This window comes from Anabrus simplex, chromosome 10, assembly GCF_040414725.1.
Source record: "Anabrus simplex isolate iqAnaSimp1 chromosome 10, ASM4041472v1, whole genome shotgun sequence".
Taxonomy (NCBI): domain Eukaryota; kingdom Metazoa; phylum Arthropoda; class Insecta; order Orthoptera; family Tettigoniidae; genus Anabrus; species Anabrus simplex.
Window position 1 is genome coordinate 117,255,388 of NC_090274.1, and position 27,448 is coordinate 117,282,835.

General features: G+C 38.6%; 1 long non-coding RNA gene across 1 annotated transcript in view; it reads left to right on the plus strand.

The window, feature by feature from the left end:
- LOC136882031 (uncharacterized) overlaps window positions 1-10,165 on the plus strand; it is a 49,812-nt gene extending 39,647 nt beyond the window's left edge. The window contains exons 3-4 of the long non-coding RNA XR_010861068.2: window positions 441-521; window positions 9,575-10,165. This is a non-coding gene — a long non-coding RNA (uncharacterized lncRNA). The remainder of the gene's footprint in view (window positions 1-440; window positions 522-9,574) is intronic.
- Window positions 10,166-27,448: the final 17,283 nt, after the last annotated feature.

Here is a 27,448-nt window from a genome sequence, read left to right on the forward strand (position 1 = left end):
GTTAAGGGTCCTCCCTGCCTTCAGGCTGAACACTTTATATACAAGAGGAAATATGGAAGATACATTTTTCTGCTAAGTTCTATTTGCTGGTACAGGATGTCAAATATAACAGTGATAAATTGTGAATTTGTTAATCTTTCAGAATTGGTTTGTTTATAATGAGCAGATTATTTTCAAGTTTTATATTATATAATTTTTCTACTCTTCAAAAATAATTCTGAGCATTCAAACAGGACATTCCTCCACTCCTGAAGGTCTCTTAGTTGTCATGCTTTTATGGATACCGGTACTCGACATGGAGATTTTCTGACAAAAGAAAATGAAGATTTGAAACTGAAACTCTCATTTACTAGGAAATGATGAATTGTTAAGCCCACTTCTATATAAATATATATCCAGATGTGTCTGCAAAATTGCCTAATATATTAACTTTTCCACAGGACAACTACAAAATTATATCAGAAGAGATGCATTTGAAAGAAGAACCAAAATCAGAGTTGGCAGTGCCAAGAGAAACACAGGTGAACACATTTGAAGTAATCTAATATCTTGAAGACATTTTTTCTGATAATGGATATTGCAACAAACTGCTGAATAGACTTCATTAAGCAACTCCTCATTTTAAAGCAGGCATTTTAAAGATCCTTGGAAATATGTATAGTTAGATTTCCAACATTTTGAGATGATTTTCATATTTTCGTCATGTAGTTCGAAAGTTTATGCTAGGTAATATATAGCAACTGTTATTGTTCAAAGTCCCTCCACTGCATGGCATCTGGTGGCTGGTTTCTTCACTGTTACTGCTACCTTATCCTAACCAGATTTAGGCTACGAGCATGGCTATCTTCCTTTTGTCATGTGCCAAAGAGCTCCAACCCATTTCTTCAAAATGTTGATCAGAGATGTCCTGTCTTCTTCTTCTAAGTCCTCTTTTGCCTAATGGTTTTCCTCAAAATATTATTTGTAACAGACTGTCCTTTATAGGAGTCCCCACAATGTGATACACGTGTTTCAATCTCTTGAGTTAAATTGTCTTAATAAGCTGAGGTCGACAGCTCGTTGTGTGAGGTGCCCCACTGTCGGCTGCCCTGAAGGTGGTTTTTATGGTTTCCCATTTTCATATCATTAATATGCTGGGGCTGTACCTTAATTAAGGCCACGGCTGCTTTCTTTTTACTTCTAGCCCTTTCCTATCCTGTTGTCGGTATAAGAACTGTCTCCGTTGGTGCAACATGAAAATAACCCACAGGAATTATACAATTTGACATTATATATCCACATCTTGAAAGTTTGGATTCTCTTTTCTGTGGGTAGGGTGGAGAGGCCACAGTACTTTGTTATTCTCTTTTTGAGCTTTGTTCTGAGATTGTTTCAGGATAGGAGTTATCACATGCTAATGAAGATAGACTAGTTTCTCTGTCCAGCATTTGATTTCAGCACAATGGTCCTATGTTACTCCCCAGATATACCATACTTTTTTACCCTGTCTGCCTCAATGTTGTACATCAGAGCAATTTCTGGCAGTTTAGGTTTCTGTTTTACATTGCTTTTGTGGTGTTGAGTACAAAGTCACAATCTTCGGGTACACCTTTTGCAAATTGTGGAGATCACTCGTTTAAGTGCAGGACAGGGAGTGCGCTGTAGTGGAAGCTGACAAGGACTAAGTTCGAGCCTACATAGGAGAGTATAAGTGAGGATATTGTACAATGCATGCCTTATGAAACATACAATCTTATTGTAAATTATAGTATTCCTGTTAAGAAGCCTTTCACAAATCCTTCCAATAATTACACACTACTGCACATTACATATAACTGAGTATGTTAATCACTTGATAGAAGACTATGGATCATTCACAGTCCCTATATCTAATCATACTAAATCTCTTAGGGAATGCCCCTCCCACTGTTTCATCATATTCTGTATCCGTGCCTTTTTCACTTCCGCAGGCAGTGTCTGTGGTTTTATTACCACTTTCTCTTGCGGTTTCAGTATTGCTTCCATCACTGTCACTATTTCTGTCCATTTCACTTCCAACGTGTGTGTTTACAATGGTCCAATAAACCTTCAGTTGAAATTACTGATCTTCAAATTTATTTACATGCTCACAAATTTTACTTCCAGTCCTCGTTTTTACTAGAAGCAATTTATTCGCCATAAATTATAGAAATTCTTCCATTGTGAAGATCACATTTTGTTCAGAAATGCCATTCTTGACACTTGCCCATATCAGCTTAATGGGATTCTGTTCTGGGTGATATGGAGAAACGTGTAATACAGTATGACCATGTTGGCTTAAATACATTCTACTTTATAAGTGCACTGGACTGGCTTATTCATCTAGATTAATGAATATAACCGGGTTCTCAGCATGTCCTCTTGGAAACAAATTGCAGTCTCTGTTAACCAGGGCACAATTTCTCACTTGTTATTATTTGAGAGTCGTCAGTCCAAAGACTGGTTTAATGCAACTTTTCATGTGCCCCTATCGTGTGGTGTCCTTTTCATCTCTAGATAACTACTACATCATACATCTGCTCTGATCTGCTTGTCATATTCATATCTTAGTCTACCCCTACTGTTCTTACTGACTACACTTCCCTCAAAAACCAACTGACTAAGTCCTGGATGTCTTATTACATGTCCTATCATTCTATCTCTTCTTTTCAAACTTAGCCAAATTGATCTCTTACCAGTTTAATTCCGTATCTCTTCATTCGTGATTCGATCTACCCAGCTCACCTTCAGCATTCATCTTTAACACTATGTTTCAGGAACTTCTACCCTCTTTTCTTTCTGAGCTAGTTATTGTCGATGGTTTTCTTCCATACAACACCGTGCTCCAGACAAATGTGTTTGAAAGGTGCAAATTTGTTTTCTGGAGAAAGTCCTTCCTTGCATGTGCTAGACTGCAGTCTGCATTTTATGTCCTCATCACTTCTGCTGTCGTTAGTTTATTTACTACCCAAGTAACAATATTCATCTCCTACCTTTAGAAGTTCATTTCCTAATCTAATTATTCCTGCGTCAGCTGACTTTGTTCTACCGCACTCCATTACTTTCGTTTCGGATTAATTTATTTTGGTCTTGTACTCCTTCCCCAAGATTCTGTCTGTATCATTCAACAATTTCTCCAGATCTTCTGCAGACTGAGATAAAATAACAATATCATGAGAAAATTACAGAGAATTGATTGCGATATCCTTTCCAAATTGCTCTTTGATTTTGTTTACTGCCTCTTTCTTATACACTGACTGACAGAGCAAATGCAACACCAAGAAGGAGTGGTCAGAACTTTATGCCAATTGCAGGGTAGACTGACGTCACTGAAGTATGCTCATGATGTGAAATGCGCCGCTGTGCTGCGCACGTAGCGAACGATAAATGGGACACGGCGTTGGTGAATGGCCCACTTCGTACCGTGATTTCTCAGCTGACAGTCATTGTAGAACGTGTTGTCGTGTGTCACAGGACACGTGTATAGCTAAGACTGCCAGGCCGCCATCAACGGAGGCATTTCCAGCAGACGGACGACTTTACGAGGAGTATGGTGATCGGGCTGAGAAGGGCAGGTTGGCCGCTTCGTCAAATCGCAGCCGATACCCATAGGGATGTGTCCACGGTGCAGCGCCTGTGGCGAAGATGGTTGGCGCAGGGACATGTGGCACGTGCGAGGGGTCCAGGCGCAGCCAGAGTGACGTCAGCACGCGAGGATCGGCGCATCCGCCGCCAAGCGGTGGCAGCCCCGCACGCCACGTCAACCGCCATTCTTCAGCATGTGCAAGACACCCTGGCTGTTCCAATATCGACCAGAACAATTTCCCGTCGATTGGTTGAAGGAGGCCTGCACTCCCGGCGTCCGCTCAGAAGACTACCATTGACTCCACAGCATAGACGTGCACGCCTGGCATGGTGCCGGGCTAGAGCGACTTGGATGAGGGAATGGCGGAACGTCGTTTCTCCGATGAGTCACGCTTCTGTTCTGTCAGTGATAGTCACCGCAGAGGAGTGTGGCGTCGGCGTGGAGAAAGGTCAAATCCGGCAGTAACTGTGGAGCGCCCTACCGCTAGACAACGCGGCATCATGGTTTGGGGCGCTATTACGTATGATTCCACGTGACCTCTAGTGCGTATTCAAGGCACGTTAAATGCCCACCGCTACGTGCAGCATGTGCTGCGGCCGGTGGCACTCCCGTACCTTCAGGGGCTGCCCAATGCTCTGTTTCAGCAGGATAATGCCCGCCCACACACTGCTCGCATCTGCCAACAGGCTCTACGAGGTGTACAGATGCTTCCGTGGCCAGCGTAATCTCCGGATCTCTCACCAATCGAACACGTGTGGGATCTCATTGGACGCCGTTTGCAAACTCTGCCCCAGCCTCGTACGGACGACCAACTGTGGCAAATGGTTGACAGAGAATGGAGAACCATCCCTCAGGACATCATCCGCACTCTTATTGACTCTGTACCTCAACGTGTTTCTGCGTGCATCGCCACTCGCGGTGGTCCTACATCCTACTGAGTCGATGCCGTGCGCATTGTGTAACCTGCATATCGGTTTGAAATAAACATCAATTATTCGTCCGTGCCGTCTCTGTTTTTTCCCCAACTTTCATCCCTTTCGAACCACTCCTTCTTGGTGTTGCATTTGCTCTGTCAGTCAGTGTATATGAATGTTGTGAAGGAGGGGGTACATCCAGTCCTGCCTCACTCCCTTATGGAATACTGCTGCTTTCTCAAAGTCTTTGATTCTTATCACAGCAGACTGTTTTTTTGCAGATTGTAAATTATTCTTCTTTCTCGGTATCTGATTATGAATGCCTTTTGTTGTTCTACTGACACTATGTATGTGAGCTTGTCCTTAATTCAACCCTATAAGATCAGACGTAAACTCAGGATTGCTTCATGTGTTCTTACATTCCTTCTGTAGCCAAATTGTATGTTCTCCAACTCAGTGTTAAATTGTTTTTCCATACTAAACTAATGGTGCGATAGTTTTCACACTTGTCAGCACCGGCTTTCATTTGAATAGATATAACATTATTCAACCAAAAATCGTATGCCAATTCTCCTTTTCCATGTATCTTGCACAAAAATGGAATAACCTCACCATTCTGGTTTCTCTTACGACAGTCAGTTATTTTGAGAGTATGTCGTCAATTCCTGGTGCCGTGTTTATACTTATGTCTTTCAAAACTTCTCGAATTCTGACCTCAAAATTGGGACTCCCATTTCATCAGCATCAACAATCTCGTTATATTTCCAGAACCCTATCATCTACTTCTTTACCTTGATACTGGTGTTGGATATGTTTTTGCCATATTTCTGCTTTGTCTTTTTTGCTAGAAGTTTTTTCCATCTGAGCTCTTGTTGAGGGGATTTTCTTGGGTACAGTGAGAAAGATGCACATACGAAGTGAGCCTAGTCGTTGGACTGCAGTTTCATAGGATTATCAGCAAGCTGTTAATTATGTTCCTCCATATCCAATCCATCGGCACTGTTGTATCTCCCATCACTACTCTTTCTTACCTAGTTTTGCTTTCTCCAAAGGCTTCCTTGATTTTCCTGCATGCTGTTTGTACCTTTCCTAGGATCATAAAACCTTGAGCATCCATGCACTTCTCTTTCAGCCATTCTTGCAAAGATGGCTGTGATTTCTCACATTTAAACCAGGCAAATTCTGAAACTATACTTTAATTAACCCATTGGAACCTGACTAATATTCTAACCTTGCAGGGACAGACAACTATTTATTTTTGAAAATTATGTTTTAATTTTCTATATTGAGGATTCGCCAAAAGTGGCATTTTTCAAATCTATATACATCACAGGTCAATGCCTAACTGTTCATCAACTGTTTCTCAGTCTTCGGTAGTGAATCATCGTGTAATATTTTTTGGAGCAGCTGTCCAGATGAAGTGGAATTCCACGTTTTTCATATAGCCACCTCACTTCAGACGTTATTTTATGACCCTTGCCAACTTTGCAGGGCCTAGAAGTATGTTTCTTCCTTTCTGTTGGAGGAATAGGCACTGGAAATTGTCCCCATACATTTGCCTGAAGCCTCAGGTGGCTGTGTTGACTGGGCATTCTACCTTTTGTTGTTCTGGGCAGGAGAGCAAAACTCTGCAGCAATCGCTTGGCAAATGCTGTGAAAAATCTGTATAATGCAGCCACCTGCCAGTAACCTTCATGAACACAATGTATGAATTGAAGATAGCCATATCCAATAGATACAGCATTGTCTCTTTAAAACCCTTGATAGTCCATTGCGTTGTGAGGAAACATGTAAGGACTTGGTCTTGACGATATACTGCATTCATTTTCCACTTGTATCTTGCAATACCCTTGGGGTTTTCCACTACCTCCTCTCCTCCACCTCATTTTCTTTGAATTTTACATCAAAGTCCAAGTCCTTATCAACAGTTGAAAGTAAATGCACATCCTTTCTGTCTTTCCATTTTATGGTGAGAATATTGTTAGCATTGATTATTTTCACCACGTTGATTAATCCTGTCCGTATTGACTTATATTCAAATTTGTATAGAACACTTTCCCACCTTGTCAATACTTTACACATTTTATTATACTTAATTACCATGCATGTCTCGAATTGACTTATATTCAAATTTGTATAGAACACTTTCCCACCTTGTCAATAGTTTACACATTTTATTATACTTAATCACCATGCATGTCTCGAGAGCTAACTACTCTGTTCTTCAGCGGTGCCAAAACTTCAGTTATCTTTGGAATTGGTACAAATATACTAATAAACAGGACAGTTAGGCTATATATAAATCTTGAAATTTTTGAAATATTTCTTTGTGTTTCAACTTGACTTATGGTACTTACTATGCCATTCATTACAGACTTTAAAATAGTAATTTTCCAATCATAAATGCATAAAATCTATTAAATTTGTCACTATATGCTGAAATTTTAATTCTGCTCTGCTCTTGGAACTTAATCCTTAATTACATCTAAAAAAGAATAAAATGTTTCTTTGTGTCAAAATTTACATTTTCATTGTCATTTAATAAAACATTTGAAATAGATAAATTTTCGATTCATAAATAAATAAATAATACCTATTAAGTTAGTCGCTATGTTGAACGTAATGTATTTTCTGCTCTCTTCTTGAGAGGAAAGGAGAAATTTTCAAGAAGAGAGCAGAAAATATAAACCAAAAACAGCTCGTATCAGACAAAAATCTCAACGCACATAAGGCTAATGTGACGAAAAACCAGTACAAAAAGGGAAAGGGAAAATCATAACCATTTCAATACCTTGATTGAGAAATTTCACCCTCCCGTTATAAATTTGTCAAAAACAGTACTAACAGAACAGGAAAACACGATACTAGAAAAAGGTCTGAAACAGAATTGGCGAACACGAATATAATCAATGCCACTGCCAAAATGATTATTGAGTCGGAAGTAGCTGTTAATAAAATGCATCCTGGAAATACAAGATGAGGTCAGGTTCGATATTAGGAGAAAACTGAACAAAATCCATGTATCAAAAAGAACATTACCTACTAGTAACAATAGAAACCAAGAACATTTTGTAGAACGGCAACAGGTAATAAACCTCAAAAAGAAAAATTAAAGATAAGAACCTCATTATCTCTAGGGCACATAAAGGGAACATGACAGTAATAATGGAAAAACAGATTATGCCGAAAAACCAAAGTATTTTTCAAGAAGAGATCTTTTCCGATGACTAAACAAGATCCGACCCAACAGATACAACGTCTCCTAAAATCAACCCTAAAAATACATCATTTTTTTAGAGAACAAGAGAAGACAAAACTAATAACTATGAACCCCGGACTGCCAGTAATGAAAGCTTTACCTAAGATCCATAAGGCTGGCGTCCCCACACGCCCCATCATCAATCATAGGCCAAGCGCATTGTATAAATTAACACAATTTATCCAGAAATTTCTAAGAAAGAATTAGAATTTTCTGTTGAAAATATGTGTGGAAAATACAGTTGAGTTAATTAAAAAACTAGGTAGCTTTGAAATACAGCCTTTCCACTCGTTGCATTCTTTCAACATAACAAATATATATCCGAGTATCAATACTAAGAAACATTTTCCTATTATCCAATGTAATTGAAATAAGTATAGTAACCTCAGTAAATTCGAGATCCAAGATTTCATGGTAATTTTGAAACTAGTAGTTAAAATAATTTCATCTTTTTTAATATTTGCATATATCTGCAGGACGGTTTGACTATGAGTCACCGGGCTCAGGGATATTAGCAGAAATATACATTGTCCATTTAGAGCATATGGCAATAAATAACAATAGTGACTTTGCAAACATAAAATTTTGGGCCAGGTTTGTAGATGACACTCACGTTATCCTTGACGAAAGAATTACTGATGCAGGCTCCACCATTAGCAATTTAAACAATATTGATCCGCAGGTAAAGTTCACTCTGGAATCTGAGTCAAATGGAGTATACATTTTCTAGATCTCACGTTAAACAGACTTCCTTCTTTGATAGAATGCAATATTTACATGAAACTGACACAGATAGCTACTACCATCAAGAAAGGTTTTTTCCATCCCAAAGCACACAAATGTGCCACCTACAGCAGTATGGTAGACCGGGCATTCAGTATACCTCTAAATTAAGAAAATTTAAGCAATGAATTAAATATAATTTGCGCATAGAGCGCATTGTCAATAAACGCAGATATTGCTTAAATTCAACTTTAGATACAGAGAAAACTTAACCTGATCATTATTCAACCTTTACTTTCAATGAAGATATTTACAGCATAAAAAATATCTTAAAGAAACATAATACTAAAATCACATATCGAACTGATAATAGATATATGGACATCATATATAATACCAGCTCAATTAATAAAACTGACATTTATGAAATAAAAAAAGGTGTCTGCAGATTCCAATATAAAAGCTGTGAGTCCTCGTATATCGGACAGACCGGGAGGAGCTTCAAAATCAGATACATGGAGCATATAAATGCCATAAAACATAATAGATACTCGGCAGTCGGACAACACATTCAAGATTTCAAGCATAGCTTCAGTAACATGAAACAGGATTTATAGGTTCTTATGAATGTGAGCAAAGGCCCTGTTCTCAACGTCACATAGGAAGGCTTGATTCACTTGGATCAGTTCTTTAACTCCATTTCGAACCTGAACAAAATCTCAGGAAAAAACTAACATTCTCTTTGATTTTTCAATTAAAGTCTTTAGATGTGTCGATCCTCCCAATAGGTGGTCAATATTTAGCGCGATAAACAATGCCCTGTCACGTAACAAACTCCTATCACACCGTTCACAGGACCTGCCTTAAACCCCTCCTCCTATCGTCCCCCAAACCGCTCCTCACCCTACTCCTCTCCCTACCAGGTATAACCTACACTACACTCCACCCGTCACTATTAGTTCGTACCTTCTCATAAACTGTAGCTGCCCAACACGCTGTCCAAGGTGAGCCATATATACTGTATATTACACACACGCTTTTCCAGCCCCATTATATTTTAATACTTATAATTCCTTTGTTTTGATTTCGCTACAGGCTGATTCAAATCCTTCCGATTGAACTGGGAAATTTTAGTTCACCTGTATTACATCGGAAGAGAAGACGGTAGGACAACCAATTACCATTAACCATTTCTTACTTTATAATTTTATTAATACATCATTGTATAATTTTAAGGACCACAACAAATCTTTCGAGGCAACGAGTGTAACGAGATATACTAACGCATATTTCTACAAGTTCTTTTCATGAACAAGGTGTTATCAACTAACATTACGTTTTCACTTTGACAACATTTGAATAACAATTGTCTTAATTGACGGACAAATTATCGCCAAAGATTCAAATGCAACAGTAAATATGATATGTGATGATTTGAGTATTAGCAAATAAACAGATCGAAAAAAACAGTGTATCAATTGATTGCTATAAGTTTTTTTACTGTTTTATTCAGCACACAGTGTAAATATGCATTTCAAGAGACTTTTATACGTCGATAACATGTCAGGACTCTGTAATGATTTATTCTTAAAAAACTATGGTTGTATTTATATATCATAACGTCAATTTTAATTATCATGTCTTTTCTCAATTGTGTGATTAATGTATTTTATGGCTAATGGTGACATTTAAATGTCGAAACAGGTACCATTATTAAATAAATGTAAATAATATCTTATTCAACTGGTAATTTGTATTGAAGATGTTGGACCTTAAAAAAATAGACTCTGTGATATGCACCTGTCAACCTTACGTGTTCGCTCTGTAAGGGAAAGGAGTGTTCCCAGTTTTGACTAGCGGCATAACCGCAATGTAAACATAGCCAGTGCCCACGTCCCATATTCCCTCAATCGTGTTTGCCCTGGTATAATGTGCGGAGTGTAGTCATGTGGTGAACGTGACAACATAATGGCACAAGGATGCAATTTTTTTGGACCCCGTTTGGCAGGCTGAATACTCGGTCACCTGGAAGCAGGCCAGACATGGACCGAAGTCTCCGTATCCATGAATGTGCCAAAATGTGTCATTTCCAGGCTTTGTAGACATAGGAGATGTTAGTCGTAGTCGAAGCCTCAGTTCAATCGGGACCCCAATGAACCTGGGGAAAGAAGATAGTATTAACGCGGGTAATCGGATAGAGAACAAGCGAGGCACCGGAAAATATAAACGATGACTCACCTTGCGCTGCATGGAACAAACTTGCTGGATTGAATGCAATTTACGGAGTGAGCGTGGCGCGGAGTAGATCAGCAGGAAAGGGGTAGGTGAATACGGAGGGGAGGAATGACGTAAGTGGTGGAGGGTGGGAGGGATGGGAAGGTTCAAGGCGGGGTGGACGGGAGAGGAAGTGAAGGTGTTTGTACTGTCGGGGGACCCTTAATTGACTTAAAGAAAGAATTTTGAACGACCGATTTGTTTTTTCTGTAATAAGTAATGAAAAGGTCAAATAAAATATTGGGTTTCTCAGTTATTTCGTTAAGGTTATAGTTGGCATTAAAGTATTGATCTAAGTGAATGTAAAAGTTCTCTATTATATTGAGTAGAGGTCCTTTCTTAGCTATTTTGAGAATGTCCATGTCTGTTTCAATATTCGTGAATTTGTGGTTATAGTCGACCATATGTTGGCCGATAGCTGAAAATTTGTTGTATCTGACTGCATTGAAATGTTCCAAATATCTAATGTTGAAGCTCCGGCCGGTTTGCCCCACATAAGAAATATTAGAGCATGTATTACATTTAATCCTGTAGACGCCTGATTTTGTGTAGCTATTTATTTTATTAACACGTGATGTGTTATGTAAGATTTGTGTGTTGTTGTTGTTGGTTTTAAAGGCTATTTTCATACCTTTTTTTCTTTAAAACGTTGGTGATCTTGTGAATTCCATTGACGTAAGTGAAGATGGAAAAAGAGTCATGTTTAGGTGGTTCTTTTTTAAGTGTGGTTTTGGGGCGAAATTTATGTTTGTTAATGATGTTTTCTATGAAATGGCTATTGAAGCCATTGAATCTGGCGATGTAGCGGATAGTATTCAATTCGGTATGAAGATAATTTTTATTCATAGGAACGTTGAATGCTCTATGTACAAGACTGTTATATGTTGCTTTTTTGTGGGGGAGGGGGTGAGCTGAATCTTGTCGGATTGTGACGGCCGATTGGGTGGGCTTTCTGTAGATCTTGTAGGTTAAAGATTCCTGTTGTCTAGTGATTGTAATATCCAGAAAATTGATTTTTTGATCTACTTCTGACTCCAATGTGAATTTAATATGCGGATCGATGTTATTAAGTGTTTGGAGTGTGGTGTGAGCATCTTCCAAGTTCTCGTTGATAACTACTAGGACATCGTCGACGTACCTAGCCCAAAGGAGAATATTGTCGAATTTATTGTCGATTTTAGTGTTCTCGAGAAAGTCCAGATAGATTTCTGCGAGAATGCCTGATGCAGGTGAACCCATTGCCAGACCGTTTTCTTGATAGATGGTATCATTAAACGTAAAAAAGTTGTTATTTACGACTAATTTCAACAATGTAATGAAATCTTGAATTTCCAATTTACTCAAATGACTGTTTTTGTATAAGTTACTTTTGATGATGGGAATTAATTTAGAAATTGGAATGCTTGGGTACATGTTTACGATATCAAAGGAGTGAAGTGAGTAATGAGGTTGCATGTTAAATTTATTAAGTTTGTCTATTAATTCAAAGGTATTTCTAACCGATTTATTGGATGAAAAACGGTAATTTTTGCTTAGGAACTTTTGAATAAATTATGCGGTTTTATATAAAGGGCTCGGTCTAAAATTGATGATTGGACGAATGGGAGCACCTGCCTTATGAATTTTTGGAAGAGCTCTAGCCGTAGGAAGCCCAGGGTTCATACTTATAAGCTGGCTTTTTTCATGTTGAGTGAGTACGAAGGAGGAGTTTTTAGGGTTTGTTTAAGGAGTCTTTGGACTTTTTGTGTGGGGTCTTTTTTAATTATGGAAAAGGAACTATCTTTAAAGAAATCTGATGTTTTACTGATATATTCATTCTTATCAATGATTACGGTCGTGTTGCCTTTATCGGCCTTGGTCACGATTAGGTCGTTGTCCTTAATTTTTTTGTTTAGGGTGTGCAGGAGCTTTAGATCGGTTAGTACATTCCTGTTATTAGAATTGGCGGCAAAATTAGGTGAATTATTGCGAAAAAGGATGTTATTAAGTTTCTTTTTGATGTCATATCTTAATTCATCTTGTGTGTCTAAAGGCGTTTTAGAGATAGCTAATTCCGATTCTGTTATCATTGTAATAAGTGAATTGGTTGTGTTCAAATCGGGCCAGTTATGTTTGGGTCCCTTGGCTAAAATTCCTTCTTCATTTGGATTTAGGGGAGTATTGGATAGGTTAATTACGAGTGGATGAAAATGGTTACGATCGTTCTATCCGATTACCCGCTTTAATACCATCTTCTTTCCCCAGGTTCATTGGGGTCCCGATTGAACTGAGACTTCTGTTCAACACAGAAAGCCTTTAATTCCACCATAGAACAGGTTCAACTTTGTCAATTTTAATCTGGTTCTAGTCTCATTGGACAATTCTTCCCTCTACGCAAAAGTGGAACTTACATCTACAACTTTCTAGAAGCATATACGTAGTTCTATATGTCAATCGTGCAACAGAGGAGCAACTGCCAACCTGACTATCTCATCAAGAGTTTTTACGTGACTTCACAAGATTTTACTTGTCATTGTGAACACTTCTGTTACTTTTATCATTATTTGCAAATACGGTTTTTTCACTTTTATCTGTCATTCCACCACCATCCCTTCCTTTTAGATCCTCTCATTTCTCCATACTATTTTTATCACTATGTCTTTTACTGTTGTAATTTGGCTAGGCTGACGATGGTCCACAGTGGACCGAAACTAGTACCTTTTAATGTCATTGTAATGTTTTTGTAAAAACATCACATGATTTTTTAGTATTGAGGAGGTGGAATATTAAAATTTTGTATTTACTTTAAGCATAGTCTCAACTCAATACGGAACCTAACAATGAAGTTTATTACTTTTAATGATGACGCTAACCAAGCTAAAGACAAAGCCTTTCAATATCTAGGCATTAAGTTGAAAATAGCCAAATTAGGCAAAGACATAGATTTTCTCAAACAGTGCATTCGGTTTTATTTAACGCCACATTTCTTAAGACACAACAAAAAGAAACATCGTATCACGTCACAAACTTCCAAAACTCAAACTAAGACTAATAAAATTTGGTTGAAAGATGAAATCAAGTTTCTTTATAGGAAAAAATCATTCCTTAACCTCAAACTATACGAGTCTCACCTTGCGGCAACAAAATTGTTATCTAAAGCGCATTGGACAATCTTCTTCCAATCAGCTGAAGATACATTATTTATAGACTTAACCAAGAAACAACATATTTTGGATAATAAATTGGAGAAATTAAAGAGATCCAAATCGCAAGTTTATCAAATTAGACGCAATAGTAGACCAGCAGACGATCGTAACCATTTTCATCCACCCGTAATTAACCTATCCAATACTCCCCTAAATCCAAATGAAGAAGGAATTTTAGCCAAGGGACCCAAACATAACTGGCCCGATTTGAACACAACCAATTCACTTATTACAATGATAACAGAATCGGAATTAACTATCTCTAAAACGCCTTTAGACACACAAGATGAATTAAGATATGACATCAAAAAGAAACTTAATAACATCCTTTTTCGCAATAATTCACCTAATTTTGCCGCCAATTCTAATAACAGGAATGTACTAACCGATCTGAAGCTCCTGCACACCCTAAACAAAAAAATTAAGGACAACGACCTAATCGTGACCAAGGCCGATAAAGGCAACACGACCGTAATCATTGATAAGAATGAATATATCAGTAAAACATCAGATTTCTTTAAAGATAGTTCCTTTTCCATAATTAAAAAAGACCCCACACAAAAAGTCCAAAGACTCCTTAAACAAACCCTAAAAACTCCTCCTTCGTACTCACTCAACATGAAAAAAGCCAGCTTATAAGTATGAACCCTGGGCTTCCTACGGCTAGAGCTCTTCCAAAAATTCATAAGGCAGGTGCTCCCATTCGTCCAATCATCAATTTTAGACCGAGCCCTTTATATAAAACCGCATAATTTATTCAAAAGTTCCTAAGCAAAAATTACCGTTTTTCATCCAATAAATCGGTTAGAAATACCTTTGAATTAATAGACAAACTTAATAAATTTAACATGCAACCTCATTACTCACTTCACTCCTTTGATATCGTAAACATGTACCCAAGCATTCCAATTTCTAAATTAATTCCCATCATCAAAAGTAACTTATACAAAAACAGTCATTTGAGTAAATTGGAAATTCAAGATTTCATTACATTGTTGAAATTAGTCGTAAATAACAACTTTTTTACGTTTAATGATACCATCTATCAAGAAAACGGTCTGGCAATGGGTTCACCTGCATCAGGCATTCTCGCAGAAATCTATCTGGACTTTCTTGAGAACACTAAAATCGACAATAAATTCGACAATATTCTCCTTTGGGCTAGGTACGTCGACGATGTCCTAGTAGTTATCAACGAGAACTTGGAAGATGCTCACACCACACTCCAAACACTTAATAACATCGATCCGCATATTAAATTCACATTGGAGTCAGAAGTAGATCAAAAAATCAATTTTCTGGATATTACAATCACTAGACAACAGGAATCTTTAACCTACAAGATCTACAGAAAGCCCACCCAATCGGCCGTCACAATCCGACAAGATTCAGCTCACCCCCTCCCCCACAAAAAAGCAACATATAACAGTCTTGTACATAGAGCATTCAACGTTCCTATGAATAAAAATTATCTTCATACCGAATTGAATACTATCCGCTACATCGCCAGATTCAATGGCTTCAATAGCCATTTCATAGAAAACATCATTAACAAACATAAATTTCGCCCCAAAACCACACTTAAAAAAGAACCACCTAAACATGACTCTTTTTCCATCTTCACTTACGTCAATGGAATTAACAAGATCACCAACGTTTTAAAGAAAAAAAGGTATGAAAATAGCCTTTAAAACCAACAACAACAACACACAAATCTTACATAACACATCACGTGTTAATAAAATAAATAGCTACACAAAATCAGGCGTCTACAGGATTAAATGTAATACATGCTCTAATATTTCTTATGTGGGGCAAACCGGCCGGAGCTTCAACATTAGATATTTGGAACATTTCAATGCAGTCAGATACAACAAATTTTCAGCTATCGGCCAACATATGGTCGACTATAACCACAAATTCACCAATATTGAAACAGACATGGACATTCTCAAAATAGCTAAGAAAGGACCTCTACTCAATATAATAGAGAACTTTTACATTCATTTAGATCAATACTTTAATGCCAACTATAACCTTAATGAAATAACTGAGAAACCCAATATTTTATTTGACCTTTTCATTATTTATTACAGAAAAACAAATCGGTTGTTCAAAATTCTTTCTTTAACCCTTTGGCACTCAGCCTATATGCAGGTGTTTACTCGAAGACACTCAGACTAATTTTTGTGATTTTCCAAAGCAAATTACAAAAATTCAACACGTAAAGAGTTTAACACACATTAAAATAAAATTAATCACACTAATATAGGAAACTATGAGCATTTCAGAAATGAATATACCTTGGACGTATTGTTATTGGTTAAGCCCAAAAAAATTATTAAATTTCGAAAATAAATTTTTAAAAATAAATTATTGTTTTCAATGACAGAAAAATTAGACATTGTTGCGTCTTCCTGCTTTACTCTTAGACGTGAATGAAAGAACATTTAATTCTGAATAATTTGATATCAATATGATGTGTGTGCTGCAATTCACTCATGAAGCATTGCACAAAAGTTATTCAGTGTACATGTAACGGTCATCAATGTCAGGGCCTCGCGGTCCGATGCACGGTGAGCAGTTACGACCGTGTCACTTCCCAAATAACGGGAATCACTTTCGGCAAAAGAAGGTCATTATTACTGTCTAAATCATCTGAAAATTCAAGGATATCAGCCTCATTCGGCCTTGAATATGGCCTAGCCATTACTATAAAAAGATGACGCAAGCACGTGCAACAACGCAGTTATGAAAAGGAGTAAAATTGTAGTTTACGAAGTACATCGAACACACGATATACCAAAGAAACGAAATAAACTATAAACAAAACTCATAGCAAGATCAACTTGTTGTATTCATAAGCCAATCAAAACATATCCACGCAATAACAACTTCAAATAAACACAATATAAACATTCACGGTCAACAGATTTCATTTGTCGAAAATAAAAATATTTTGTAGGGCTGGTGGATATATCTGTTGAGTCAAACGCAAATTCGACGCTTTAATGTACCGTCACGATCAACTGTTACGATTTAACAGCTACGCAAATGACCAAAATCCGTAAATAAGATAGAGCCGATGTATCGGCGCCGTGAGCGTTTTCGCCATAACCTCTCGCGCCGATCTATCGGCGCGCTGAGTGCGAAAGGGTTAAGTCAATTAAGGGTCCCCCGACAGTACAAACACCTTCACTTCCTCTCCCGTCCACCCCGCCTTGAACCTTCCCATCCCTCCCACCCTCCACCACTTACGTCATTCCTCCCCTCCGTATTCACCTACCCCTTTCCTGCTGATCTACTCCGCGCCACGCTCACTCCGTAAGTTGCATTCAATCCAGCAAGTTTGTTCCACGCAGCGCAAGGTGAGTCATCGTTTATATTTTCCGGTGCCTCGCTTGTTCTCTATCCGATTACCCGCGTTAATACTATCTTCTTTCCCTAGGTTCATTGGGGTCCCGATTGAACTGAGACTTCTGTTCAACACAGAAAGCCTTTAATTCCACCATAGAACAGGTTCAACTTTGTCAATTTTAATCTGGTGCTAGTCTCATTGGACAATTCTTCCCTCTACGCAAAAGTGGAACTTACATCTACAACTTTCTAGAAGCATATACGTAGTTCTATATGTCAATCGTGCAACAGAGGAGCAACTGCCAACCTGACTATCTCATCAAGAGTTTTTACGTGACTTCACAAGATTTTACTTGTCATTGTGAACACTTCTGTTACTTTTATCATTATTTGCAAATACGGTTTTTTCACTTTTATCTGTCATTCCACCACCATCCCATCCTTTTAGATCCTCTCATTTCTCCATACTATTTTTATCACTATGTCTTTTACTGTTGTAATTTGGCTAGGCTGATGATGGTCCACAGTGGACCGAAACTAGTACCTTTTAATGTCATTGTAATGTTTTTGTAAAAACATCACATGATTTTTTAGTATTGAGAAGGTGGAATATTAAAATTTTGTATTTACTTTAAGCATAGTCTCAACTCAATACGGAACCTAACAATGAAGTTTATTACTTTTAATATTAAAATTTGATATTAACTCTTCTATTAAATTTTTTGAAAATACGGAGATGCTTGCTCCTGTATCAATAAGTGAGCGTATCTTCAAGTTCCCAATACTGGTAAAGATAAGAGCTAACTGTCTGATGCCTTTAGCGATCTGAGACTGAGGGTCGTCAATCAATTCCTCCGGGTTCGCAATCCATGAATCGATCTTTGCGATCGTACATACCCCCTCTAAAATTTGGCGGCTTTTTGTAGCCCCGAACATTTGTTCAGGTTCAAATAGGTTCGCGTTCGGATTCAATTAGCGCTCCGACCTGGCTTGCTGTAGCTGTAAGCTTTCAGCTCCGGAAACGTGCTCATCTGGGTTTCTAGTTTGGATAACATCCTTCCATTTTCGTTTATTAAGCTCCTCAATTTACCGCCTGCTCTCCTGATGTCGCTCTACTAATTCTTTATTAGCATTCTGACGAGCTCTTTGCTGGGCTGGGTTATGTCCTGGGTACGGGTAAGGCCGACTGTCATTCCTCCTCCCCTCATATCCTCGGTATCCTCTATCTCTTTGGAAGTTTCCGCGGTACTGCGGTCTTCCTTTCTCCTGAAATGCCCCTCGGTGGTTCCACGATATGTGTTGCCAATTCTGCTCATACGTTCTCTTGCAGTCCCGACTAGAACTCGTTAGTTCAGGACTGGTGTTCGTGCTCCGATCTCTAGTGGACTCTGTTCTTGGGCTTGCCCCCCTTTCTATATTATTGACCTGCGGCTCTGAAGATCTTTGGTGCCTACCATTCCCGTGATGGGTCGTCTGGTCAAGTTGCCTTAACAAACTTTCCGCCCGTACTGCCGAGCGTACATTAGTAGCAATTACCATTCGCTGAATCTCGAATGGCAACTGCTTTGCAATGGCACTTATGAGTTCGGTCTCACAGACCGGATTATATAATTCGCGCATCTTATGAAATTGGGCCGTGAAGTAGTCGGAATACTTTGTTGGCGCAGAAGTAGTGTACCATCTCGAGTAAAATATTAACCTGAGGTTCTGCTGCGATTCCATACTCCAATACTTTTGTAAAAATGCTTGGCGGAACCCCATAAAGTCATCGAAGGTGTAGAGAAACGCCTTGAACAAAATTGCTTGCGCTCCGTCCAAGAATTTTTCCACCGTCCGCAGTTGTCTTTCGGCAAGTATCCTGTGCTCTTGTACAGAATTGGTTATCTCCCTAATGAACCATTTGGGCGTTATTTTCCCGCGAACATCGAACATGGGAGGTTTGTCATCTGACATCCTCACAAAATGAACTACAGGACAAGTAGCAGGTTTTGCTGAGGCTGACGACGATCCGTCTCCCATATGGAGTTTCGAAGCTGTCGTATCGGCTGCCAAGGTTTCCTCCTTCACCCTGTTCATCCCTCTGTTCTCTGGGGTCTCGAACTCCCTATACTCAAAGTTAAAATCTCGAGTACCGGACCTGTCCTTGTGCGACTTTAACAGTTCAAATTCTTTTCTCAGTTCATCTGTCTTGTCCGTGTTGACCTCCGCAATGAACGTAGTTTTAAACTGCCTTTCCACGCACTCTTCCGGTTTACTGCATAGTTTTCTGTCCGACTCTTCGGTCTTCTGCTCCCGTATTTCAAGCGCTTTGGTTGCTTTGATCAGCTTGTCATTTATTTCTTCACAGGCCTCCTACCTGCAATCTAAGCTTTCGATTCTGACTCCCGCATCCTCTAACTTTGTTGAAATTTCGCGATTACTTTTGAGGGATTCAACCTCTGACTCCAGAACCGAAATCTTCGCTTCTGTGCTTTCATGGTCTGTAAGTAGATTTTCCACGTTTCGTACAATTTCGTCGATCTCCCGTGCATCTTGGATGATATGGCCTTCGACCTGAGTTCTAATCGCTTCGCGTCCTTGCCGACACTCTTCTCGCATCTTTTCATTTAGCGCTTTTGATTCATCACGATCAGCTGGCATCTGGGTCTTAACTTAATTGAATCCTGCCAAAAGTCCTTTCCTGATCTCGTTACGAACCTCCAATGCTTCGTACTTAACTCGCTCAACCATCCCGGTCACTCGGATAAGAGTTGCATCGAAATGTTCTTTCATTTCATCTTTCGTCTTATGACACGCCTCGCGTACCTGGTCTAGCCCTCGGGTAAATTCCAGCCTGTATTTCTCACACGCGGTCCGCACTTCAACTACTTGCTCCGCTAACTCCATTCTTCCACTATCACACGTGATCCGTATTTGTTCAAATTTCTGCTCCACAGACTTATTAATTTGTTCCATCGACCTAACAGTCTGTTCCTTAGACTGTTCTTTACTCTGTTCAATCGAATTATTATTTTGTTCTATCGACCTATTAGTCTTATTAGATTGTTCCTTTTCCTCCGCCATAGCCCTCATTACATCCGCTAACATCAACGATTCTTCCTCTCCTACATGTCCATCCTGGGATTTCTCTTATGTATTAAAAACAAGGGCCAACAGGCTCCTCGCCCTACGGCACTACGTTTTAACACTTGGTCAAGGCCCTATCATATAACGGTTCACTACCTGAATTAAATTCATATTATCTTAAAACATTTTAAATTCAATCACTCGTATCAAACAACGAGTAAAATAAGGACAACCACTCTTTCTTTTTGCCTCCAGAATAAATACTTATCTGACACACACAAAAAATTTGGAAACTGCAATGTCAAACAACACCTAGAAATTTTGACTTAACACAGCAATCTCGTAGCTTTAAATCTGAAATAAATACATTCTCGTCGACACAGTTCCAGTCCTCACTCCTTCATTAACTTGGAGTTTGGTACTCAGGATAATTTTTATCATATTGTCCTTGTTCCTACAATCTTCTCCTACCGACCCCTTACTGACCAAAGTATGGAGCCACCCTATTCGCAGATATAAAATCGCATCATCACCAATTGAGGAGCTAGATGCAATAACAGCGTAAGTAGACTTACGCTGTTATTGCATAAATACCGTTTTTGGATTTCTCGGTCCCTTCACTACAACCTAGTCCAGGTCTTAGTTCGCTAGGGTGCCGATAAAGGTCAGGAGCTCACTAAAACCAGTACCATGCGCTACGCTGTTATTGCATGAAGCATGCTTTACGAGCGGCACGTTCAGTTGCTGCCAGTTCTTTGGCTAGAGAAGATGTCAGCGAGCGCAAGAGAAGGTTTTGTGGCTAGTGCAGACAAAAGGGTTGATGTTCTTTCACTAATGAAATACTTAAAACCTGAAAATTTTGAGTGGTGTGTGAAAGTCATGTGTGCGTAATGATTCCCTACAGTCTGCTAATGCAGCATGTGAAAGGTGAATCATCCTGATTTTGGTCAATGATGCGGTATTTAAGTATTTTAAACAAGTAAGACATACATTGTCTAAATCCTAATTATATACTTTGTGATATGTTTTTGGTTTCTTTTCATTTTTTAAGTTTAGAGAACCACTTTTTAAATGAAAATAGGAATAAAAGTTGTTCAGAAAGCAATGTTTCTAATTTTGTAACATTTCAAATATTTGTTGGGGAAGGTGGGGAATTACCATAGCCTAATACTATAGTTGGGGAGAACACTGTAACAAACCTCTCTCGGCCCTTTGCTCAATAAAGAACAAAAAAGGTGAATATTATATAACGAATAAACTTATTTTTTACCTTTCTTAGCTGACAATTATTTTAATGAATTTGTTCTTAATTTGAGTAAGTTTAGACATTTTTGAGAACTGAGGTGTGATAAACTGCCACTTTTGTTCCTCTATAGTGGGTGATCATGCTTTTCTATCTCCCTGATCAATACTGGTGTATGGCAAAATATAATATTCCTGCTCTTCATGCAATTACAGCGTATAAAAGGAAATTTTAAATAACTCTGTCTTTCTTATACGCTAAAAGATCAATAAAATTCTTTGGGAAATACATTTCCTGGCTGTTTCAAACGTCTTTTAATGAAATTCAGGTTGATTCCTAATATTACTTTTAACTCAGAACATTTATAAACTTCAAGCTTCTGTTTCTCAAAATAACGTAAATCTACTTACGCTGTTATTGCATCCAACTCCTCAATTACTCAAAAACTATAGATTACTAACTGATGAGCCTCTGCGAGTCGGGTATCACTACTCGTCTGGAAGAGACCAACAACCTACTTCTATCAACCTATCAAATGAGCCCCGTTTGGAAATTACTACTAGCCTAAGCTATTTTAGTGTCTGAACACAATGAAATAATAACTTAAAAATATAAAAACAAGTAAATGTGAAGAAAGAACGGATGGGAAACTGTGGTAATTACAACTCGGAAATTTGTATAAGTCATTCGGACATCCCAGAGTCGGACGACGTGGCCTTGTTGAAATCATGAGGTCCGGAAGTCGTTCGGGACCTGGTCTCGTTCACTGGATGATGTCATTTTTATTTAAATTTACCTTCCTAGATCTGAATAAATGTTTCCCAATAACGGAAAGCCATGATGCGGTCAATATTTAATTCGAATACCCCGAATGGGTCTAATCAAAATTGCAATAAACAATACTTTTGAGGCCTGATGCGATCGTTAGTGCAATAAAGCCCAAATTTGCATCCTGGTGTGCTTGCCAATACAATAAAGCCCCGCGATTAGCAGCGCCATTACGTACCTGCTCAAAGCCTAAGTCCCAACCAGCATTGATCTCAGGGGGTGGTATGGTCCGAATCTATCGCAACTAATACACAATAAAAATGTATATGAAGATACGAAATCTCCAATTAAATATCTGGGCGCCGTCTAATCAGTACTCAGGCTTTGAGCAGGTGTACAATGAGTAATTTGTTTTGTACAAACGGATGGGAAACTGTGGTAATTACAACTCGGAAATTTGTATAAGTCATTCGGACATCCCAGAGTCGGACGACGTGGCCTTGTTGAAATCATGAGGTCCGGAAGTCGTTCGGGACCTGGTCTTGACAAGATCTACACTTGATTGGATGGCCAGGATGAACCTAGACGTATGATGCAAGAGGTCTATATAGGCATGTGTTCAAACGGTGAGAAGCATACTGGACTCTGCTTCATACTGGTCTGGACTTCAAACTTTGGTCTAGAAAACTTGACTTCAAACAGCGGAGACGAGATGTAACTTGTAGGAACCTGGTTTTATTGTGTTTGTGAAGTGTGGTATTATAACCTATAACTGTGGTGTGCTTAGGCACTTGGTACTGTACCACTTAAGGCAGCTTTTTATTATATGTTGGTGAGAGGTATGGGGTGGTGTATTTCAGACTTCCACAATTTATGTTCCGGAACAAAAAGCGTGTGTTGCTTGAGTGATGTATCTTTAAAAATGTTAGAGATAGTGTGCTGACTGCAAGTTGTGGCTTGGCACTCGCTTTTAGGTTCTCACTTTTTTTGTCGATTGTTGTATAAATATGGAGTCTTCCAGCAATATATCGTGAGGGTATTTTGTGTATGTTGAGGTGCGTTTATGTGGTGCCCATCACCAATATTTTACAGAATATAGTGAACTATTTTATAATGAGTGGAGTTATTGATGAAGCCAGCTGAAAACCTTACCTATTAAGTCGTTTTCAGAAGGCCTGAAGATGTACCAGTACACAACCTTATGTACATGCCCTGAGAGAGAAAGAATTATCACGCTCTATTAAAATTCAAGGGGTCCATTCTGGTGAACTCTTGTGCCTATACTACAGACATATTGAAATATTAATTTATTTCATTTTAATTACATTAGTAGTTTATTAGGATAGATTTCATCTGACGCCCAACGTGAGGCAATTAAATATTTTATTCATATTTGATTTTAATCATATAGCATTGTTAATTATTAGCAATATATTACAAATGACGCCCAGCGTGAGGCCCTTAATTACTTTATTTGATTATTTTAGACATATGGTAATGGTTAATAATGATTTTAATTGTTATTCACATATAATACAGTGTGTGCAAGATATTGTATATAAAGTTTGCACTCTTCAATAAACTTCCTACCATATCCACTACGACAACGTGGGCGTTATCCGTTAATCGCAAACATATGTTATCGAATATTACCTCATTAAACAAAATGATGTGGACGTGTGTTTTTTTACGCAACTAATACATATATAAGCAAGGGCATATTCAACAAAACTGTTACACATATTGATCTCAACAAAGTGGGAAACTGCAATATATCTTGTGCTTTCGAAGACTGGACTTGGTATTAATACTAAGTATCGCATTCATTACATGAATGTAGACGCACGCTCAGTGTTGCTCAACGTATATTGTCGAAGAATTTCCTCTTCAAAAAAATTCATCGCAGAGCCATTAACAGAACGTGAACTCTCAGTACTGTGCAGAAGCAGGTCTTGCTGAATAGTCGTCAACGTATATTGTCGAAGAATTTCCTCTTCAAAAAGATTCATCGCCGAGTGATTAACAGAACGTGAACTCTCAGTAGTGTGCATAAGCAGGTCTTGCTGATTAGTCGTCTTGGCTGGACACTCACCAGTATGCACAAGTAAGTGCTCCCGAAGTGATGTGACTTTTTCATCACCAGAATGTGGACGTACTATAGTATGTGTAAGCATGTGCTGCTGAAGAGTCGATTTATGGGAGAACTTCTTACAACAATGATGACAGGAATTTGGACGCTCTCCAGTATGTGTAAGCAGGTGACGCTGAAGTTCCGATTTCAGAAGAAACACCTTACAACAATGGTTACAGGTATGCGGTCGGTAGCCGCTATGTCTTAGCAGGTGTTGCCGAAGATTAGACTTATCTACAAACTCCCTACCACATTGTTTACAATAATGTGGTCGCTCACCAGTATGTATAATCAGGTGACGCCGAAGATGCGGCTTCCGAAAGAACGACTCCCCACACTCATTACAGGTAAATGAACGCTCTGCAGTATGTGCAAGCGTATGCTTCCGAAGACTTGAGTTTCCAGAAAACATCGAACCACATTGATCACAGGAAACTTGAAACTCACCTGTATGTGTAACGAGGTGACGCCGGAGATGCGGTTTCCGAGAAAACGTCTTTCCACAATCATCACACGAAAGTTGACGCTCTGTGGGCAAGTGCTTTCGAAGATTGGAGTTTACAGAAAACTTCCTACCACATTGATTACAGGAAAGCGACCGCTCATCAGTATGCGACTTCCAAGAAAAATCACAACCGCATTTATTACGACATAGTGCCCTTCGGCTAATTGGATGGATTTGCCTTTGATCAGAGTCAGAGCACATGTGTACGTCGCAATCATCACGAGTGGACAAAATGCACATTACCTCACTTCCTTCTTTCAATATCTTGCACCTACTGTTACGTGTACGCACTGGACTTCCAGTCAATAAAGCAACATTCCCACAACTAGAAAGCAGAAAACAAAAAGTCTTTACTTTTTATGATTAAGATTACAAAATCAAAAACAATATCCAGAAACAAACATAATGCATGTATCAAGATTGCTTCTTATCATATTTCATAGCACTACAAATCTCAATAATTTCAGATAAAGGCTCTAACACAAGCCCATATAATTTTCAATAGCCAAATAGAATATACGATAGGTTTGCACTTAATCACAGCACATCCGAACAATTCAAAACGGTCCAATATGAAAGCAATAACTGTGAGAATGCTTCCATTAGTGATTTCTTTACGTACATTCTTCAACTTTCTTTTAACCGAGATTCATCATATTTAGGATGCCAAATATCACCTAATGTTTTAATAGTTTCATCCTTGGTGAGGTAACATATTAACAAGATTTCTCTATCATCTACAGCGACATTGGCAGGAACTCCTGGACAAATTGACGTCCAATTTCTGAGATACACGTGTGTACTATAAAGCCGGGAAGAAATTGCTGACTGAAGCTCCCCAGCTACTTCAACTGAGCTAGTACCTGTCAACAGTAAGGTGGTAGTCCTTGATCTCTTCATCAGAGGATTCATGCCACGCAATATTCTGAAGACTCTTGTGGTCGGGATGTATCAACACAAATTTGTACATCTTAGGAATATCAGCTGAGAGAGTAACAGGATAAGTTTTGACCTTAAAACAATAGATAGGAAGTCAGGCTGAATTTCAGGGTCAACCATTTAGAGAGTTCAAAACTATTCCATATCTGTAAAACTCAACTCTTGGCTTGGTTGTCGTGCTACAATCTATGAGCACAAAATGATGGGGCATATGAAAGCTTGATGAGTTAGAAGTCACAAGGGGTACAATTTCCGTGTGTCACGTTTCACTTTATTCAGACAAAAATTACATGCGGCTGTTTCAAATCTGGAAATCTAGAAAACTTATTTACAATGTGTTCGAGCATTATGCTTAGACTGAGCTACAGGTGACTCTTCAGGACGAATACGAAATTTGCCATTAAACCTGCCAGAATCATCCATTTGAGCATTATTCAAGAAAATATTTTTTGAATGCCCTTTCTTCAGGAGTAAGAAATGGTTGATAAGAGTTCTTCAAGCCTCCAAAACCAGTGCAATTTTGTGTAAGGAGAACCAAGATTTATAAGCCCGGCACTCCGAACCTTGGCGTTATTATTAACACAAAAGTCAGGAATGGTGCTTCACAATCCCCAACCAAATTTGGTCATCTAACAAGGCGAGATAACCTCTCTTATTAGAAGACAAAATATCATAGTAGACTTCAGCTTCTAGCAAGATATAAATAGCAGAATGCTGCTTAAAGATATTAATACATAAAATGGCATCACAAGCAATATACCAACTGGAGCAATCAATTTGTTGTGCAGGAAGTTGGCTTGTGGTTGTATTCACAACTGCACAGTTCGACTTCAATGTACAATCAGACACATTAGAGAACGAAACTACGTTGCATGGGGATCATCCAGGCGATACACCAGGTGATAGGTTGCCTACAAATCTCAGTACAAATGCCAAGCTCCATGACAAGACTACAAGATACTAAGAACAAATAACTCCCCCAGTCCAAAAAATCTTTAACTAGTACAACCTCTCCTGAACTGTTCTTCACTGCTACACAAGCTGTACTTTACTAAATATTTGAGTGGGGCGCACAATTGCAGAACTTCTAACAATTATATCATTATTGGGAATTGCTTGTTCTTTACAAACCAATAAGGTCCAGGCACATTAGCTATTCGCTTAGCTGCTAATATAATTGCAGGTCATCTCCTTTTAACTCTTTTAGGAAATACTGGGCCTTCCTTAATTCACCACTTTGGATTTGAAGCCGCTGCATGATACTGACACTTGTGTCGCTTACACTGTTTAGATAAATGAGAAGCAAAAACATAGATACAAAGGTTTTTCCCTGACAAACTTACTGCAATAATCAATGTTTGTTTGAATTTTCTACAATCAGAATTGCTACAATTATCAAGTTTTCAACACCTACAATTAAAGGAAATGCTCTTGTTGGTATTGTGAAATAAAATCTAAAATGAATGACAATGACAAAATGGCCATGGATCGAAGACAACCA